This window comes from Varroa jacobsoni, unplaced genomic scaffold (assembly GCF_002532875.2).
Source record: "Varroa jacobsoni isolate VJ856 unplaced genomic scaffold, vjacob_1.0 contig00135, whole genome shotgun sequence".
In the NCBI taxonomy this organism is placed as follows: domain Eukaryota; kingdom Metazoa; phylum Arthropoda; class Arachnida; order Mesostigmata; family Varroidae; genus Varroa; species Varroa jacobsoni.
Window position 1 is genome coordinate 1 of NW_019214417.1, and position 19,028 is coordinate 19,028.

The window sequence follows — 19,028 nt, forward strand, 5'->3', positions numbered from 1 at the left end:
ATGGCTTTTGTCTGCGCTTCCTTGAGGATGCTTACTACCTCGTATCTCGCCGTTATTAAAATACAATTACAACAAACCAGATACAATGACAAATCCATAACGACAACTCTTTTTTCTCACAGAGAATCTATCTATCTCGAAGCACAGTATTCGTAGTTCTAGCAGTAATGGTAAGTCACGTTAATGTCTTAGTTATCGTTCTGGAGATTCCCCGGCAAACAGGAAGTAGTCTACCGAACAGACGACGGAAGAATTTCTATTAGCAAAAGTCTTTGAGTGGTAAGGCTTTCGTTCGCGACAAACCTGCGTCGTACACCCACACAGAAAGCTGTACATCGGTTTGAAGCCGAAGTGCGGTGCAATATCAAAAAAAGGTCGACGTGAAACTATAGCCAGCAAGAATCGAAAAACTAGGTCACGGTTACATTTAAGGGTGGACGGAACATAGGTCAACTACAGTCACTTTGACAGAGCACTCCGATACTTGCGGCCAAATATCCCACAGCGTTCTACCGAATTCCACCATCGAACCACACAGTGTAACACCCAGGTAATCCATCATCCAGTTCACTCCTTTGGGTTTTCTGCGGTGAGGAAATGCAGAAAAGCCTTAGAGAGTTTTAGAAGAAAAAGAGCCAGATAACGAATTAAACTAATTTGGTTAAATCAGTGCCTAGAAAACGGATAGGCGACACTTGGAAAATCTTTGTAGGAACAAACTGCTAGGATTATTAGTGTGATTGCTATTACCATCTGCTAGTGGCCACGATGCTCTGAGCCGTCAGGGGGTGATAGGTAGCTTCCGCTCTACGAAGCAGCTATAAATATAGCTTCGAACCACGAAGTCAACGAAGGTTTAAAAAACGCAAGGGAACTGAGCTGGCTTAGACGCCTTCAGCACAGCGGAGTAACACGATGTACACGAAAAGATGAACTAGAATTGAGGGTAGATTTTCGCCTGTTCGGAATGGTCATATGTCAAAAAATGATTGAAAATATTATTTGTCTACCGACTGGATAGCTGATGGTAAATGGCATCCGCGTGCGCTGTTAAAGATAGCTAACCGATCAAATGAAATAGACAATGTTCCATTGTTAACTATGCGCCGTGACGGGTACTGTCCATTGGCGAAGGGTTCTTTTTTTAATTAAGAGGCTGAATTAATTGTTTATCTAACTAAATCACTGTGAAATTAGGCCACTAGGTTTTACAGGTTAACTTTATTTGATTTTTCTTCCTAAAAAAGTATCACGAAATTAGAACTTCATTCCGCAGTCGTTTTGTCTATACATATATACGACGATATTTTATACTGTCATGAAATAGCTCAAGTTAATACTGGAAATTTGAACAGATAGAAACGTATTCGAGTCCTTCATTACAGAAATAACCTCAGCATCGTTAGCGGCGTCCTTTTTTCATTGTTAAAGAAACCATTTGCATTTGTCGTTGTCCACATTAAGCCTTGAGGATTATTGTTTTCACACATAAATACAGGCAATAGCACCTCCTCACAACATAAACTACACGTCTGTATTTTACGTAAGCTTTTCACACGTACTGACCGCTTCTTCTAGTCGGTCATATACCGTGTGTAGTTATGCGGCGTCGGTATATCACCTTCATTAAGAAATTTATGGTACGTCACCGGCATTGTAAAATCTTGAGGCTAAGAAGCGTTCGATATTGCAAAGATAACGCGCGTCAAAGAGTGGAGGGTAAACGCCAAAGATGTAGAGGGATTTGCAAATCGCTAAAACTTTGAAGAGCTGGTCAGTATTGTTACGGTTTTACCCAATATGAAGCTACGCCAACAGTGCAGAGACGAGGTATTCGAAAACTATTTTACATGAGTCTTCGACAGCAAATGGTGCTCGTGGCCTTAAACTGATGACAACTGCCCTCATGCCAACCATGTTGAAGATATTAAAGCAGACAAACGTAACATATGTTTAAGTCTTTTTTATTTAGTTAGCACGCAATGCTTCGAAAACGTTGTGTACTCAAAAAAAAAAAAAAAAATATATATATATATATATACATACATAGACTGCACGATCTGTACAGACGAAGTAAACTCAGAGGATCTTCACCCCAAAAGGAAATTTGACAGTAACGCAAATAACACGAGTTATATAGACTATCAAATATGACTGTTCCCAACATGGTATTACATACTAGAACAACCGCACGAACTAAATGTCCTTTAGCATCGATCGTATGCATGTTAGGAACCGTAATTATGCACGAGCTTCGCAATCCCAACACGGATGTTTTACGCTTCATTCAATTAGACCAAATTTCTGCAGAAAAATTTGTGTAAATATGTAATTAGGTGAAGTATTTGCTACCTTTACGTCGATGCCTAGGTCTGCTGACGCCTCACTAGGAAATGGAACGATACTGCTCGGATATTTGCACACGACGCTTGTCCTACTATAGAACAGTAAAAATAATTTTTATTATTTTTATAGAACTAGAAGTTTGCAGAACTGATAGACATTTTTTAACTATTTTTTGTACAAGCCTAACTAATTTTGGTTATATCCTGCTTTGAAGTAGGTCGATTTGGGCAGTAGAGGTAACACCAAGTAACGCCTACATACCAGGTGTTCCTATAAGTAACGAACGAATTTAAAACAGACCGTGACTTTGAAATTTCCAATAGAAAATAGACTTTTAATAAGCTGCGCGTTGTGCATGCTGAGGCGATCTCTTGTACAGTTAAAGCATTACATAATTTGAAAGACCTACTCGGCAGAAATGGACTTCAGATTTAAGAAGTTAATCGTGCTAAAAGCCAGCCATCGGAAACAATACATAAAGGCTTATGTGCCGGGCAAAAAAACTGACAAAAATGGTTGATGGGATCGGTCTTCTCACAAGGACACTTTTAGCTAGTCCATAAACCATTCACTTTTAGAATGAGTAAAACTTCTAAGTTCAATATTCCAGTTCGGTCTAATCAAGGTATGCAAACGATGCCCAACAATACGACGATTAGCAAATCATTTAGATGCAGCAGAGCATTATCTCCATCGATGCCTTAAACTTTCTACGAAGCACGCGCTAGCCTCCGAGATACCTGGGCGGGAACGGTTCTGTGCCACAAGTGATCGCCACAACAAGTGCCAGACTTCTTTTGAATGAAGGTGTACTTATTTGGTGAAAACGTACCTAACGCTTGAGAAAAATATGCCTGAGTATAACGATGACCGTAAAAATGTCTGGATACATTTTGGTAGAAACGGAAATCTGACATCGCCAGTCATAACTTCAAAACTACTCGAGATAGAAGAAAAAGAAAACGAAGTACATTATTTAAGCTTAAACCTCACATTTCAGCTGCATCTCAGAGGCTCACTGTAAATCTCATGTCCTATGTTTTTAACTTCTCTGACTATTTCTGTATGAACAAGTCGTTAAAATGTCTGCTCGGTACAGCATTAAGAATTTAGGTCCCGCTAGAAGGCCTAACCGGGGCGGGTTTTAAAGGGCTTATTCGAGGCTTCTCCAGCAGGTGTATGAAACGTCATGCCGTAACGATATATTATAATAAATATTTACCAAGGCTTAAATGTAGACCATTATTGGCTTCGTGTAGATGGTTACAATAACAATGCATTCAAAGGGATGCACGTTAGCAACCCAGACTACGCCTAAAAAGAAAAAAGTTTATGCTAACGGTTGAAAAATGAGGGTAAAACAGTTTTTTTTTTTTTTGTGGTAAAGATGTACAGTTATTGTCATTACGTTATTTAAAACTTGTTGAAGATTTAAGCATAGGTAGAGTGTAGAGGACACGAGATGGTGGGTGCATCGAAAACTGGAACACAATGACGGCACCAATGATGGGTCGAGATTGCGCATCACACACCCAGACCTGACCGCCGCCTCTACCAGAGAAAATCAAATGAGTACCCAACATAAATCAGAACGAACTAGATATGACACAATAATGTCACAGACTATAATGCGCTGCCATGACGTTTTCCTCCATCCTTCCATCCAGAACTAAGTTGAGCTTTAGTTGAGTCACTATTATACCCGTAGACATCATCATCTCCGGGGCCATCGTAGATATTAACACAAGCCATCAAAGCTAGCGGGATCTATCGACTATATAGCAACATTTAATATTCGCTGAGTGCATGTGGAGATTATGGATCCACGATCGGAATATCAGGTGATTGCTGCTACTGCCGTCGTCAATTTGAAAGCAACAAACAGCTACCGGATGTATCTGGGGGCATCTGTCGGACATCTAGCGACAATCCGAACGACGGTAACCACAGCGGCAGCAGTGAACCAAAACAGACACTGTCGTAACTATAATGCCTTATAGGGATTCTACTGTATTCGCGTTCTGTTTGCCTGTCTGTCCGTATGTTTGCCTACCGGTACAAAATGCCAGCCGGACGTCCAGACGCAGCTGATCGTACGACGCCGGTGGTAATCCGGCGCTGAGATGTCGTATGCCATTACAGCCGCTACTGCTCTTCCAACCGCACTCGCTCCCCGTGCGTTATACTCAATGTGCCAATAGAACGCTTCACAGACGGTGTCTGTGGCAACTGAATCAGTGGCGACTGCTGGTGCCAGTTGTCGATAGCTTTACGCGTGTATGGACCAACATACGATAGCGTACAACGACAACATCGAAGCTAGCTGAGTGCTCGAGCAACGTATTACAATCCCAAATCGATGAAGAGGGCATCCAGTTTCATCAAAGAAAATGCCACCAGATATGTAACGACAAATAAATAAGATACAGCGGTTTATATATATATATATTTGAATGCAATATTGAAACGTGTTTGTTCGCTATTAGGCAAAGTAAGTCATGCGTACTGCGTGTATTCTGTTTCGAATGGTGTTCCCGCAACGAAACAAAAGAAAACGAGGAAGTCAATACAAATAGGCCGTCCTTGGTCTTGCCATTTCTAATGTTAGCGGGTGATGTGTGTTGGGGGCTACGGGCACGTGTTCGTCCGCTAAGTGTTTGACTCTGCGTTTTGTCTTTAACGAAGTTATTGTAAATATATACTGCCTTTGAAGGGGCATCATCTGCCACATAGAGCGGATTCCATGAATATGCGTTCGCCCTATTTAACTTAATAGAAACGATATTTACCAAAAATGGTTTGATGCTGCTAAGACTGAGAATACTTTTTTCTCAATTATGTACTTGAAAATTAAATAGATAAGATTAAAGCTACAGTGCGGAAAAAAAAGCGTGGTGCGTTTTTTTCGCTTAAAATCAAGTGACAAATCATTTGTTAGGACCTGTTAGGGCAAAACTGTGTCTAACAAAGTTTACTACAAGAATAGGCCGCGATGAAAATGCCCGTCATTCAAGCGCGTCCTCCGGAAAAGTACATACAGCAGTTGAACAGTTGTACAATCAGCTGTCCTTATTTTTACATTTTAAATATTAATCATACTTAAACTAGGACTTTTGTATAAAATCACAGTGCGAGAATCCTACGTGATCAGTCGCTCCTTCAAAAATAGCCTATTTTTACCGCGTTTTTACAAGGGCGGGCGAGTATAGATCGAACTCTACGGAAAGTGGCGACATAACTAATACGAAATTAACATTGCAGAACGCGTCTTGCGACTAAAAGTAGACTTAAAGTCGTATTAACGGATCAGAAGCGAAAATATCACTCAACGGCATGGCACGCTTAGAAGCGTCTCTTTACCTTCTAGTGAACGCTGTTTCTGCTGAAGCAGCTACGATACTCGTCGCCCATATACAAATCCACATGGGCCTATAAGGATGTCGTTGCTTCCTCGCGAACGCGTAACAGAAATCCCTCGAACGATCAGCGCAGACTGATACGAGGATACGATAGGCAGGCGATGAAAGAAACAATTTAGTCGGCCCGTTTTGAGTCAGGTGGGCAGCCATTCATTTTTTTATGAGGATATTATTTGACCGGGTGAATTTGTATCGTTCTAGTTCACAGCTACGGACAGACCATATGATTGAATAGTTCGTGTCCAATTAATGTTTTTTCTTTATTTTCGTCAGTTACGTGAAAGGAGTTGTCGATAGAACTTGGTATATTATAACTGCTTAACATTAATATAAAAATAAAGTACTTACTTTACTTTACTTACTTACTTTACTTAGTTTTCGGTGGACGATATATATAGACACAACAACCGAATAAGGTGAGCACTAATTTGATGTATCGGACCATTCTATACAAATTTAGGGGTTTCATTAAATGAAAAATTCTGGATGTTCTAACGATTTGGTCATCCTAGCCTTCACAAATTCAACGCACAGATAAACCAACAATTGCAGCGAACATGTATTAATTTTAATAACAAGGAGCTCCACCCCAATATTATGATATATTTCAGCCCTTATATATGAGGGTAATGTTTAAAATACGTTTTTTTACCTGTATATTATGACATGCAGGGCTCATTTCTTCAGATAAGAATACACCCCTTAGCTTCACGACGGCTTGAGTCATACCTGAACATGAAAAATATGGGCTTAATTCTGGCGAAAACGACAATCCAGATGAAATTTCGGCATTTCCAAATACGATTAACACAACAGAACCGTTGAACATTTGATGGGACGATCAGAACGGAAAATGTGGGTCTTGCTGAACATGCTTTCCTTACGACTTGAGCCAACATAATAAATAATTAAGTAAATAAAACGCCGAATTTTATTTAAGCCAGATAACAATAGCTCTTGCCTTCTGTCCTGGAAGGCCATCTTTTTTGCGAGGAAGAACATAGGACACATTGTGAAACGTCCATAAGCCTTTCACGTAGCGACTTATTCGTATTCTTTAGCGGGCTATTTTTTTTTTATCAAATACAAGACTAAAGTAACATTGAATTAAACATTTGAAGGATAATTTAAGAAGACCTCGGCCGCGATTTTATGGTTCTTATAATAAAATAACGTACTTATTGCAGCTGGTGCTGCTCGTGAATGGGTTAGTGCGCACTGATAAAAACAACACGGGTCTATTTTACAGATGCAATATTTTTTTTTCTAGAAAATGTAGCATTAAGTGTTTTTTTTTACTATTGGCATTGTTGGACTATTGACAAAACATAAACTAGACGTTTTAGGTATGAATTCTAGATATGTTTCGGCGGTTAAGACCCTGACGGTTCGGTTTACTTCACGGGTGGACTGTCAAATATATCGATAATAATAGTAAAATAATGTATTATCTTTGCAAAGTCCGCCAGTTGATATTAAACTGTTTCAATATGTAATTTGATTTGGCTTCACGATACAATTTAACGAACAAACACGAAGTCAATACCACGGAGAGCGAGCCTCAACAGATGAACGTGAGATGAAGTAGGTGGCCGTCGTACAAACTGCAACTCATTGTCTCTCTAGATAATCGCCATGGAACGCGATAAATATAAAATAATGTATGTTTTGCCATGAATAACCAACCATACTGTATATATGTACAAAGTTGTCAAAGAAGCAGCTAGATGGTTTTCAAGTCACCTATCGCATGTAATATAACTGGCATCGGACCGGCGTTCATGTTATTTTAAACACCGTGGCAGTAGATATGCTAGAATGAGACAAACTTAGAGGAGTACCTTTAAGACGAGTGAAATTTTTGCAAAAATTAGTTATATTTAATAATTCTATTCCGATAAAGGCACAAATGCTGCCCAGACCCATAGGGAAAATATGTGTTGTTTCTAGTCAAGGTGGGTGATGATCGGTTTCTGTCGCTTTCTGGAAATTTTGATGTTTGAAAGATGCGTTCGGCCTGTTACGGAAAATAGGTTGACGAAATTATTGCAAAAGTTTAGTAAGACCCGCGCGGCCAGTTTTAAACTAGCCAAAGAAATCTAGCTACACAGAAAAGCTCGATATTTGGGTGCAACACGAATGGACGTAAAACAGAAACGCAAATTAACGTACTTTATAATCTGTAGCAAAGCCCAGCTGAAGCCAATGGAAATGAAGCTATGTATTCGATAGGACTGACAGAGAATCGTGCAGGTTTTTGCCGTTTAATAAAACGATCGATCTAGACCTATACTATCAAAAATTAAGATGCCAATAGAAGGATCAATCGAACCTAGTAAATAAATTATATACATTTTCAGCCACTCGCTTAAAATGGAGGGAACCTGAATGAGAAATTTTAATACATTCGCTATGAAACCCGAATTCATGTACCGTCTAACTAACGTCTCTGTCAATCTTCGCAAAACTTCTCTATTGATGTTAATTCAGTTTCAATAAATGAATGCAAAAATTACTGGTAGCAATTTTTCGCCGAGAAATCTCAGCTTTTATCATGATAAAATTTAGGTACAGCCATAAAAATTATAGAAGTTAGAGGTTAAAAAGGAGCAAAGGACATATTTAATTTAATAGCATCATTCTAAACTATAGAAAATATTTAGCTGGTTTTAGCGGTCAGTACTTTTGTCGACAATCCGTTCCGAGATTGTTTTTCCATCTACGATTCTATATTATAAAAAATGATTTCGGTTATTGACAGGGCCGGTTTCGATAATACTCCTAATAATTTAATTATGACTAAATACAAATGGACCGGCTTGATAAATAGAGGAATGATTAATCAAACTAATCATTATAGACTCAACTATTAAAAGCTATTTGAAAAAGTGATCCTTTTTTGTTACGTATGCTTTAACATAAATATCTTTCAATTAGAACAAGAAATACTGCCTATGGCCAGCAAGGGAAGCAGGCCAAACGTTTCCATTAACGTCTCCATTAGCGCTCCTTTATTACCTACAGAAGGTATGCATTTGACGCTGATACAAATGCCCACCCTAAAGCCCACAGGCTTTGACCAATACTTAGTAGGGTAATAGAGTTACAGCTTTGTTCACTTACGTTTTTCTTGCGTTGTTGCGCTATCTTTTGAATATCCTATGGAATACATATAAATCAAAATTATGGCCAGCCATTTGACAAAATAAACCCGATTCTATAAACTTTTAATGAGACTAAGTTTTAGATTGCAGTATCAAAGCATCATAGAAAAAAGAAATCAAACCGGAGTTCGTATAGACCAACATAGCCTTACCTACCGAAATCTCCTTCGATGGTTGAGAACGGTTTGGCAAGAAGACCTAAGCCGAATGCAAGCCTTGAATTAAAAATTGTACCTCTCTCTGTTCGGTGGAACAGCGTAGGCCAAAACAAGCTTACGTCCTACCAAGCCAGCTGGCTGGTACAGCTAGATAATGCCCACACCTGCCCATTTTAGCGGGCTTGCGCCACGCTTTTCACTAGACAGCTGCCTCGGAGACGTTTTAGACATGTACGAGATCTTAATAGAAAAAGGCGCACTTTAAACTACCGTACGAAGTTAACTACTAAGCTAAGTGTAATTTCTAATAATTATTATTATTATCATCATCATCATCATTTATATAAAATTGTTGACAAAAGAAATTGAAAAAAAAACTGACAAAAGAAAATATTTTCTTTCGTATCAAAATTTCCATTTAGGGTGAAAAGTTTCCGCTTCCAGTTCTGCAAAACATTTGCATACTAATACAAGTTGCAATGATATTGAAAATTTATTAACAAATAGACAAACAAAAAAGATCGAGATCATTGTAAATAATAAGACGCGTTTTTGTGGGGTCAATAAAAAGTAACATCTTTGACCCAATATCAGCAAAGCTTGTTTTTTTCTGCTGTGGGTTAGGTATGGTAAAACTTTTTGCAAATAGTTTGTAAAGTCAATATTTACAGAACACGGAAAAAATACATCGTTATCTTGTTAACTGCGATATCAATCACATTTTTTTTTCCTATATAGTGGCAAACGCAGTTAAATGGGGCTCGGGTGAAATTATTGTTGACCGTTATGATTCCTCGAGTGATTACTGGATCCTATATACGGAACAGGCAGGGTAGTTCCATATTTATGAAGCGTGCTATCTTGAATCATAGACATTACAGCTGTTCCCCTTTCTAACATCCCTACGATGCTAATTCAGTTTGCTTGAAAGAAGCCATGGCGTTCATTTAAGCCGCAATTCTCACATCGACCGTATAATGTGAGTGAAGTGATACGCTCGAAAAAATTAAGGACAGCTAGTGTTAGGATTTCTCTATAGTATGGTACTTATTCCAGCGAGAAATGCCGTTTTCCCAGGCAGTCTGGTATGAACAAAGCTGTTAATCCAAGAGTGCCACAGGCGCTGTGTATTTACCGGACTCGTTGGTGGGGATAGGTTTCCTGTTGGTTCCTGCTGTCCTCAGCCGTGAGTCTGTACTCGAGCAAAGGAAGCCACTTGCAGCTGGCAAACGGCCAAGTGATTCCCAAAAACGGATGGGTACATTCTAACTGTGCACGACCCGTTCTTTTCGGAGCTCGCGTGCCAGCGGAGCTCCACGAACATCACAAATATGTTATCTTTCTTTCTGTCACTTTTGAGATCCTGTGTGCTTAAGGTCCTGGTGCAGTCGATATGACTCGTTAATGTTTGCAGCCCAGTACATTCGTCGGCCACGATCCGGCAGGTTGGAGCAGACTGATCGTCTCGGATAGCGATTGGATACCACCCAGCATACGTAGTTATGTGCTATTCTCAATTTTTTTGTGACTTTGCGACGGCGGCTACCAGGGTAGTTATTGCTGGTGTCAACGGAAGGCGACGAATGAAAAGCAGTATCGCTTTATCAGCACAGAGGAGATACCGTAAGATAAATTGGTATATTCGTTGTTTCTGAGGTGATTTGGAAAAAATGCTCAAATCACACTTGAATAGAATAAAAAACAAAAAAAATGTTAAAAACGTATTTCGTTTAAGCGATGCAAAGGTAGATATAACATGAAACTCTCGTTTTATTAAGTTTAGGCATAAAAGTGCTTATTTGAGGTTGCATCTTCTTCAAAAGGCTTCAGAGTGCTTACTTGTGGACCGAACCCACAAATCAGAAGTCGAAGTCTACTAGTAGCGAAATTAACCGAACGGCTTCAAAAAGACATTTGAGTACGTTATCCGTTGTCGAATATATTTCGGAAATCGACGCTATTTAAATAAAGCAAACAATAAAGGGAAATAAAGCTATTTATAATAATAGCGCCTATAAGGCACGCGCACTTGGCCAGGGAAACCCTGTCATTGTTAAGTTAAAATCGTGGATGCCTATTTTCCGTAACAATATTAGCTTAATCATTGTCTTACTAACACGTTTCCATCTATTAAAGACAACAAAACATTTTTTGTTCATGGCAAGAGTCGTAAATGACAAGAAAACTTTTTTTTTAGTTGCCCCTTGTTTGCTTTGAAAGATCAATGCCAAGCAGGATGGCCTCCCGTTTCAGTTCTGAACACTGCATTAGCTTAATGCTGTTGAACTCTATGATTAACTAATGAGCTGAATTTGCGCTGAGGGCTAAAAAAAATTCTCCAGTTTTTTTTTTATATTCCTAGTGGCAGCGGCTGTACCCATGCGCGATAGGCCTCCGCGCGTCTGTCACGCGTGAAAGAACGTTTGCATTGCAGTAGCAACGGCTGTAGCCACTGCAGCAAACAATACGTCTACCACGTCTGTTTGCCTATTAAGGGCACACACGTTGTGGGCCTATATCTCAGTGATGCAACATACTGCATATTAAACAACTGGAAAAAAACATCGCATATGGACTTCAAATCGGGACTAGCGTTCCGCAATGTAAGCCTACTCTTCGTGAGTACTCGTGGGAAACTGAAGTGGGCTTAATTGTGCCGTGGGTTTCTTCGAGGGTAGCCTCCGTAGAAATATCTAAGATTCAGACCCGCGCTGGTTAAAGCCGGCCCGGGGTTGAGAACTTTATTTACCTCAAAAAAGGATGAAGCTTCGACTTTACAGTACGTTTAACGGGTGCCTTTATATTCTATGAATAAACAAGTGTGGAACTATATTGCTGTTAATATTCCTTTGTACCTGTGAGAAACATCTAACTTTTGCTTTAGATCTGAGTTCTACTCTCGAAATTACCACGATGTCGAAATTGTAGTACGAAAGGGTTCTTTAAGTACCTTTTTGTGACCGGACAACTATTAATCGAACTTTATGTTTCAAATATTCAGTTTTAGCAGTGATACAAAATTAGTATCGAAAAAAAAAAAGTTATCCATTGTAATTTTTTCATCCTGCACCCCTTAATGGGACTATATACACCCCTTAATGCTCATCATGGCTTCGACTTCCAATTCGGTTCTGTGGCCATCGACGGAATAAAAGCGAAGTTTCTAAATAGTTAAAAACATTAGGTTAAGCAGTAAAATGCTTCCGAATGAATAAGAAAGCTACAATCTACACATATACGCGAGCAAAACAAGCTTTCGTATTTTAACTAATACTAAGCACTTAAGAAATTTCGTCGTTTTATTTAAGGGGGTCGAAGTACGATAATCAGAATGGAAAGACTCATATTATAAGGTGTCATTGATTCTGATTTTCTACGAGCAGAAAAGGAAGTGCTGCGATGATACACTAGGCTGTTACACTAGGTTTTCACTACAGCATCAGCTCATCGGGACCGTCGTAATAGAGAACAGCAGGCCGGTTGACGCATGAGGATTCAGCTCTTCGAAAACAACCTAATAAGACGTACTAACTTCAAGGAATAAATTGCGTGACAAAAAAAACTAAGATGAGAATTTATGAAGTTTAAAAAAAACTTTCGCATCACCTTGGCAAGGCTGTGCCGATCCTTAATCTAGAAGAATCATTTAGGTGATATTCGATATTTGACATGAATCATCAGACATGTCGTTGCGACGGATAACTTGCGACAGATGAACTTCATTCAGACTACGTCGAGCTTTAATAATATTGAAGTGAGCCTTCTGAGTAGAATCTTCTGTAGGAGAACGATTGGCTTAGCAAGTATCAGACGAGCAGCTGCGGCTGACGAGTGTGAAGATAATGAGAGAGTTTGTAAGTTTTTAAATGTTTATTTTTAAGTGTGAAGATATTTAAGATCGTAGATAAAGAGTCAGCTTTGTAGTCCCGAAAGTTTGTTGATGAATATTTATCTGGAATTCAGTACTGGATATTGATGGAAATAGCTGCGATCGAATGCATCAGGCCAGGCCGGAGGCCTCGTACAAATGGGTGATAGATGCGTTGGCATTGTAGATGGTTCCCCTTCCAGCTATTACGAGGTCTACAAGGATCTACCAGTCTTTAGAGTCAGCCTTTTATAATAAATACCATACCTAACGCTTACCTTTAGCAAAAAGACCGACAGATTTAAAGGTGCTTCTGCCGCTATACGTCGCAATACAGTTTGGCGTGTGGTAGGTAGACAAGCAAACCTTGAAATGTCAAGACGCTGAATGACATTCAAATATATACACCCTTTGCGCCTTTTACATTACCAATATACGTGCTTCCCGAACCGGTATAAATGTCGGGGTCCTCCAGTTACCTAAGTCGTCGCACTTACTGCGGCACTGTTAGCAAAACATAGATATATTTATAGAAGCTATTCAGCTACTTTCGGCTGATACGAAAGGAACATCCCTTTTTCGTATCTGTCACCCACAAATCTATTTTTTTTTTAATAAATGTTATCAGCCAATAATATGTATATTTCCTGACAGTGTCACTAAAGTTACCTAAACTAACTGGATGTCTTTTTCTTATATGGCGCGTCTTTTGTCATGAAATGATCACATCTGTCTCGGATGTTTTGTATGCGCTCATACGTGTCTGACAAGGCCAGTGTTATAAAACACAATATGAAGTCCCTTGCCAGAGCCAATAGACATTACCTCGTAGTCATTAGCCAATGCTCATTGCTCAACAACGAGGCTCTATGTTAGCAAAGAAGATCACGAGCAGCTCGTTGCGCGAGTAATCGGGTACGCGAGCTCTTACGAGGGCTAGCTTGTTTTCAACCGGTGCGGATTGTGCGAAATAGACATACTGATACTGGTTCTAGCCACATTACAACTAGAAAAAAGGGAATAACGTCGACATTAAGCCATCCTGAGGTAAAGTAAAGCGAAGGCGAGATCAATAATAACCTCATGCGTAGGCCGAAAGCTAGCCAGCTTAATGAGCACTAAACAATATCAGTAGTGGACCAACAACCATTAACAGCAACGCCGGAGTTCGTGCCGAAGATGGCCATGTCGTAATTGGGGCGGACCAACACTGGTCGTTTAGTAATTAACTTTCGTTTAATTTTACCTAAGCTGTGTGTTACAGACTTATAGTTTGTTTAGTTAGAGTTTTTATCCTATGCCATCATATGACACGGAGAGCCATCGAAGCAGAGATGGCTAGGTAAAGACAAGAGCCTTGACCATAATGTTAAAGTTTCGACCACAATAATAAAGCAAACGGGTCGCTGCGGTAAGTAATTGGCCGATTATACGAAAAGAATGGATTTAGCCTAAAATTCGGGCGAACAGACCTTGACAGACAGAAATAAGTTGGTTCGCCAACTAATATGTGGATATCACACGAACGTAGTTCTAGCAGGTGCTTGTGTAGGGCTAGTTAAGTTCAAAGTATGTTTCGTTCCAGACTTAGCACACGGTGTCAATGCTAATGTTGGCTCGTTGACCTCGGGAAGCGCGACTAAACAGGAGATTCATTCATGGAAAACAACGCTTGGATTCAATGACGCTTGGTTAAACGGAGACAGGATGGACTGCTGTTAAGGATAACGGTCTTGTGCAGGCAGCATATCGTACGTCCTTGGTAAAAAATGGATTTTGCAAAAACTTGCTTTGAAGTTATGTGCACGCAGAAAGTAAGTGTCTATCTTCTGCACGTGACGTCTCCGTCTCTGCCGTAGTTCTGTATGGCCAAAAACAGGAACAAATACGGACAAAAATGATGTCCTATTGAAGCGCTGCTAAATTTCGTTAATCAGTTAAGTCAGATCCAATGCGACAGACGACATTACGGTCACATTGTTAAGTACATATATATATATAAATAATAAAAAAATGTAAGCTATATAATAGACAGAGTTTCGCGCTGCGCGCCAAATTAATTTAATAGGAATCGGAAACGAGTAACTGGTTATATTGTAAGTTGGCCCTATAGTGCTAAAATTGTATTTCTTTTTCAAATGCAGACGCTACTGTCAGCCACCTTAAACATCGGCATTTTACCTTGCTATTGTTGCTTTTAACAAATCTGTTGGACGAACAAGTTATGTCTGGGATAACATCCGCCAGCTTGAATTGATAGGCATTATGCTAGTACAACACATGCCATGTAAGTTGATGCACGGTATCTTAGCCAGACCCTGCCATTTTAACATTGCGGTCTGCACGCTAAATTAGATTGTTCAAAATGTGACTGAGTTAATTCGGTGCACGTATCTGAAGGCAGAGCATGTAAGTTTGTTAGATAGTGCTCAGATTCTTTTGAAAAGTGTCAACAACAAATGGCGGGCGTATATAACCAGAATAACTTGAAAAAGCAGCTACGGTGTTGCAAGTCTCAAAAGAATAGCTATGATTCATGACGAGTCAATCATATCATTTGTGAATGTAGAAATGTGTTTTGAGGTCAGGGCTCGGTGGGATTCCTTCAGTCCAAAGCAGATATTAAATACTTCCTATCGTCAGCTTTTACAGTCTGCCTTACCTGAATCCTTTCGATGACCTTTCGCTAATTCGTTTTCGGCTTATGTGCACAGGTTATTACGGACTAATAACACCAGCCCTGAACAACTGCCTCGCGACCTCTCATGTCACTGCCGTTATTATCGCCTCCTCGGCAGAGTACAGAAACGCAGACCCCTACGATGACAACCCGCAAGCTGGAAAAGTCCTGCTGAGGGACAGACCACATTAGCATGGTAATTAAGCACATCAGGCTGCTTGCCACAGAAAGTATCCAGACACGGCGTTCGGACGGCAGATTTAGCGCCACTTGTTTTCATTGGGTAGTCTTCAGCACTAAACTGTGCTAAGTCGACGACTTTTACCTCTATCCTGGTCGACCAGTGGCCTTCTTGAAGGCAACACCTCGTGCATCGAAAATTAGGGTCTCATTGCCAAAAAAGGGAAAAAATATCAGGGGAGCGCGAGAAGGGAAACCAATGTATTCGAATATATCGAATGACATAGAAGGACAGACATTCTTCAAGGTTGTCACATTTCTAGATAAACACACGCAGGAACTATTCTGGAAGCGACTAGGTCGGTTTCCGTTGCCGGGTGAACCTTTTCATGTTGTCGGAGCAGGCTTGCGAAGGGAATTATAATTATAAAAAAAATGTTATACAAGCTAGAGCGCTTTATCCCAACGATATAGTCTCTTAGCGAGTATGTCTACTCATAAGGAGAAAGATTTCTTTAATCATTTACAATTCTTTCGCCCTAGACAAACATTTTGACTAAAATAAATAATAATAATCCCCATTGTATTCTTTTACAAGGAAATTCGGAAGAACAACCGGTGTTGTGGCCAAGATGCATGCGGTCGCAGCTGACCTGCGAGAAGTTGATGACAGTCTCTGTAGTTTCATGGACTCAGATTAATATGGTGTAGTTTTTTTTTCAAAAGGGTATAGTGTTTATAAAGCAAGCGATTAAAGACTAGCACTCCATATATCTTTATTGTTGTACATTGTTTTACTTTTTATAGAGGGGAAATTATAAACATTGGTGTGGCCGAACCATCTATAATAACTTTAAATACGTAAGAATGATTTGTATTGAATTGTAACAGCATCTCAGCCATTTCATTTCGTTCGTACTTTCGAAAACAAGATTGATGTCTGCTTTATTCGTAGCGCTTTTCCGAGGAGTTGCGTCTCTGGAGCCATCAACCATTTTTCATCTTTGCTTCCAAACGTCCGCTATAATAGGTGACCGAATCTCCCTTATCTGGGTTATGTGGGTAAGTCAGTCAATAGATTTAACACGCGGGATGAATTTATTCTTTTCACCGGAAAAAAAATTAGCGGTAACAACGAAATTGCCGCGAGCTCGTCGGTTACCAGAAGAAAACAGCCGGAAAGGGCAAGTGATAATCAGAGCGTATGAAAGCCTACGCCGTACAACGCGTACGGAATCTCAGTTTCTCCCTCAGCTAGCTATAGCGTACGGTCAATATGTGTACTACTGGTTTACTTCCAGAAGCCATATATTATTACAGAACTATTGTCGTATTTAGTGGAAGTATCTATCCAACTTCCCATCTGGTCAAACGAGCTATATATGAACGGCAAGCGTACTTGCATGCATATATATATGGTAAAACGCCCCAAACGTATCTGTCTATAGAAATTCGCTAGCCAGCGATGTGGAACGGAAGCGATTCAGTGTTCTTTGGATTTCCTTCTGTGCTAGAAAGTCGGCAGTGTCGCGATTTTTTGGAGCGGATAAGTATAGAGTGGAGTGAGTTGACATAAAGCATAGAGCCATACGGGAAATCCGGAAAGCCGAAAGACATTGGATTACCCCACGTAATCGTTTACAATTTGCATGAAGTCTTCATTACGGCCAGTGGTAGACGCGGCAAGCGACGCCGTTGTGCGGTCGAAACACGGCCAGCCCAAGCAGATTTGTATTGTAATGGTCGCCAGGCCGGTGGTGAGCTGGTCAGACTCACAACGCTTATCACTGACTGTGGCATCCTTTCAGCCCATCATATTAAGGGGCTGTTTCACTCAAACACCATTTTTTTGGCTCACTGATCCTGATGACTCTGCAGATAGACGTTGTTCTTGTTGCTGTTTTGCCGCTGCTGTTGTACGCGAAGCTAGAGGGATTTCGCGAGCACAAAAAAAGATTAGCAGCAGGAATTATGCTGTGTCTTGTAGCCAATCTGTGTTCTATGTCGTTTCGTTCGATACATAGTAGAAATAATCGTTAAATTTCTGTGGGGAAATAGACCTAGATTGGTAATAGATACGTATAGTCTTCATCATTTAACCACTAGCTTGTTGTCTTTCAGTAGCATCCGTTTTTGTTAGTGAGGTTCTGCTAGCCCTACGCTTTCCCATTATGAGGAAGATAACGGTGTATGGTAAACTGAGGGGTAGTTGCAAGATGAATTGGCAGTGGGAACTAAGGCAGGGAAAATTCTCCTTCTTTCAAATAGGTAACTTAAAAGTGAACGTTCACCAATAAAAATAAATAGTGCGGACTCGAAAACTTACCATAGTTTTCGTCATAATAATATAGTAACAATGCTTCGTTGCGAAAGTCATTAAATCAAGTGCAGATTGCATCGTTGACTAGAAATTGGTTTTTTTTTGCCTTAGAGTGCGTCGTTTGCTGAAGTCAGTCGGTATTTTTTTGTCATGAGGCAGGCAATCACGGTAAAGAAGATCATGTCGCTGGGTTAAACATGGTTAGCTAGAGCGCTTACTTAACTACTACCGGGTTTCTCAATTATATATATATATAGGTCAGTAGTTACCATAGGATAATAAACGTGATATCTATTTTTAATATCCAAGTGTGTTTCAGTTGATTTAAGCAACCATAAATTTCAACGCTATTTGACAGAATAACTGGAGATTTATTATGTAAACGTAATGATGACAATAATGTTTGCACGTCCTCACGTATGCCCTGTCAATAAATTTTATCTTGATTTTTCATAGCAATTGATAAAATTTCATCTATCGTTTGCCTGCGTCGGTATCATTGAGTTTATAGAATGAACTATAAAACAGGTAGATGCTATGCGCGATTTGTGGCGACCCTCGTAAATTTCGTCTTTGGATTTACAAGTTACAGAAAATAAGTATAAACAAAAATATTCAGTAATAAAAAAGAACGGTAAAACTAAGTATAGTGTTGAACAGAAAATATTATCCAATATATAGTATTTTTTACTTCAAGGCACTTACGTATGATTCGCACAAACGTATTTTTTCAGTTATTATTTTCTTCTTTTTTGCGGAATATACACGCTAGAATAGGTTCACATAAGCTTAAAAAAGTAGAATGTGTTTTTAACAAGTGCACACTGTGTTATGCTTGAAGTACACTTTACCCACTGCAAATTCTACAAATAATATTTCTCCTACTATTTCTA

At 39.6% G+C, this 19,028-nt stretch overlaps 1 long non-coding RNA gene across 1 annotated transcript; it reads left to right on the forward strand.

Annotated features, from left to right (window-relative positions):
* Positions 1-14,544: 14,544 nt before the first annotated feature.
* Positions 14,545-16,535, forward strand: LOC111270847 (uncharacterized). Its single transcript, XR_002686508.2, has 3 exons — positions 14,545-14,706; positions 15,670-15,831; positions 16,414-16,535. It is a non-coding gene; the product is annotated as an uncharacterized LOC111270847 (long non-coding RNA).
* Positions 16,536-19,028: the final 2,493 nt, after the last annotated feature.